The sequence below is a fragment of the Montipora capricornis genome, chromosome 7 (genome assembly GCF_036669925.1).
Source record: "Montipora capricornis isolate CH-2021 chromosome 7, ASM3666992v2, whole genome shotgun sequence".
NCBI lineage: Eukaryota > Metazoa > Cnidaria > Anthozoa > Scleractinia > Acroporidae > Montipora > Montipora capricornis.
Window position 1 is genome coordinate 16,398,090 of NC_090889.1, and position 2,950 is coordinate 16,401,039.

Here is a 2,950-nt window from a genome sequence, read left to right on the forward strand (position 1 = left end):
CAGTCACGCGAAAAGCAATTCAGACAAAACATTCTTATCCATTTGAGACAACAGCTACTTAATCTTTGTATTGGCCAATCACCAACAAGGATCGAACTGACCTCTGGTGCCCTTTTAAAATTGGAAAAACGATATACTCGGCCTACGGTGAAATTATAACAGTGACCATTTTTACTTCTTCCATAAGACCACGATAGCACGATTAATAATGAGGGAAGCGTCGGGATCTTCGGTTTTGGCCATTTATCGGTTTTTGTACCGCAAAACATCGGTTTTGGTGTCTGTTGCGGTTTGCGGTTTTTCCTTTTTTAGCATTTGGTTTTCTGTTTTCGGCAAAAATACACGGTGGTTTTGCGGATTTTATATCATAGGTATCCTAACCTCTACGATATGTGTTGACTTTGTAGCGTAAACAGCGCCGCGCGTCACGTAATTTGAACATGAACATAAAAGGGTTTGTATGGGGAAAAGTGTATCGAGTTTGAAGGCAAAATTAGAAATGATTTTTCAAAAAAATGTTCCACTGAACTCCTTTGTCGTTCTTTTTATGTCTTACGTGGCTCCAACGGCTTCTGTCTCTTTAATATATAGAATTAATAGACCCCAATGCCCTCCTCAATTTTATGCGGTGGATATTGAATATGAATATTTGAAATTCATATATAACTAGTTCTTAAGATCCACTCGTGGGCCTTTCCTTGGAACGTTCATCAGTAAGTAACTTAACTTTATATTCCAGAGCAAGATCATCTTATACTTGAGTATATTTAAAATAACGCTGTATTTTGATGCCGTCTATTCATTGTATTGTTATGCCCCCCAAATTTTACATAAACTATTGCTTTCAAATGCTCTTGGGGACACTGCATATTCCCAAGAGCATTTGAAAACAATGGTTTGTGCAAAATTTGGGGGGCAAACAAAGTGTATTATGGGGAATCGAAAATAGAGAATGTATGTTTCACTGTCACGTAGATTATATTCTTAGACTGCCTTTATTGTTTTCTTGTTCAAAGGCTCAGTGATTTGTGAAAATTCCTATGACTGCTTTATTTATAACCTAGAATAAACCCGGCACAAATCAAAGAAGCTGAAAGAGTGGATATTATATGAACTTGCCTTGGAACATTTCACAGTCTTCAAAGATGAGATCACATTGCAGCATTGCATCGACCTCAATTCAACCCTCAATCGAAATACTAATTCAAGTAAAAGGTGAGTGCATTTCATTTAAGACTGAAAACACCTTGAAGGTCACAATTAAACAGATACAGAGTTTGCTTAGTCTGGTACTAAATCTGTCTTACATAGTGTTCTCAACGTTTTTATCAGCCACTGCAGACTCGTAAGGCCCGCAGTCTTACTTATGGAGACAAAATGCAGGAAATGCCACTTGATAGGAACTGAATGTGTAAAAGATATTCACAAATACCGTCAGGATGGTGCCTAAAATTTGAAACTAAACAATACACAGAGTAGTAAATAAGTCATCTCCTCGCTGGAATTTGTAAATATATACAGTTCAGATGGAGGCTGACCTTGTAAAAATGCGTCCTCTGTGTTTTTATTCAGCGGTCATCGAGAACTTGAAACTGGACTATTCTTTTATTCTAATATCAAACAAGTTTCTTCTATTTTCGCTAAACGCAAATTTTAGTACATCGATCGCCGTTGGCCGCAAACGAGACCCTCCCAGGAGGTCTTTTTTCCCTTGTTCTGTTGTTCGCGAAATTACTTGCAAACTTGTTCCCAGCTTTTTGATCCCTAAAATGGTTTATATTTCCTTATTCCCTAAGATACAATGTTATTGTTCCCCTATTTGTTCCTCAGTTCAAATTAGCCATGTACTTGTGCCCTTGTTCCCCCAAATCTCTGGAAGGGCCTCGCAAACTCTATGATAAATCTCTCTATTATAATGGCTTGGGGGTAATAAGGTGACAAAAATATTGAAGACCTTATGTTAAAATCATTTTCTTGGTATACAGGGGCTTCGAGAATCACATCACTAGTTAATAATGAACTAATGGTCCCCGACAACAAACACGTACCTCAGAAACCTCTCTTTCAATGAAGTAAAGTGGCCATAAATCGAACTAAACAACCAAAAAAGCACCAATTAGCCGTTACTTACAGATCGACACGAGAAAACCAAGTTAAATCTTTACTGATTTGAGTGTAATGTGAAGTGCTAGGTAGGGCTAACGCCCACATGGTTCATATGGGGTAGACACTTAGCACTTCACATTACACTCAGATCAGTTAAGTCTGTAGAAAGATCTTTGTTGCACTTTTATTCAAGCAAAATTTAACGAGCCGCACAGCCGTAGAACGCTGCGTACTTAACTGGCAAATCAGAGAGTGCGTGCAATGTGACAGATATGTCAACTGATGGTAAATTATTGTCTTGATGAGATTTCTTCCTTTACAGGTGTCAGTAAGACATCGACTCCTGCACTAAAGAAGCGTTCTTCAGTGCGGTAATAGTTGCACTCGAGTTATTTGCCATTATCAGTGTTCTTTTTGAGTAAGTAAAGCGCACAACGTGAAGGAGTTGAGAGAATCGCTAAATCCAGTTGGAGTAACAGGGAGCTTAACCAACGACGATGGCGACGGCAAGGAAAACGTCATCTCAAAATACAACTTCACGTTGTTGTAATCACTTCGTGAGTATTTCAACCTTTTTAATATGACAAGGGTGTGGTAGTTTCTCAAAAATGACACTGGTCGGAACGGCTTTTATTCATAGGGGAGAAAATGAAAATTTATCATCAAGTGCTGACGTTTTCATAAAACACCAAATTTGGCTATTTTGCAGACGACGGAAATGGGCAAAAGTGAACAACGCAAGTGACTATTTCAACCTTTTAAATACAAGGGTGTGGTAGTTCCTCAGAAATGACAGTCGTCTGAACGGCACCTCAAGTGTTGACGTTCTTTATAACACCTCAAT

General features: G+C 38.4%; 1 protein-coding gene across 1 annotated transcript in view; it reads right to left on the reverse strand.

Annotated features, from left to right (window-relative positions):
- LOC138058321 (uncharacterized) overlaps positions 1–110 on the reverse strand; it is a 33,089-nt gene extending 32,979 nt beyond the window's left edge. The window contains exon 1 of the mRNA XM_068904263.1: positions 1–110. This exon is cut by the window's left edge and continues 997 nt beyond it. The gene's annotated coding sequence lies outside the window, so the exon portion shown is untranslated.
- Positions 111–2,950: the final 2,840 nt, after the last annotated feature.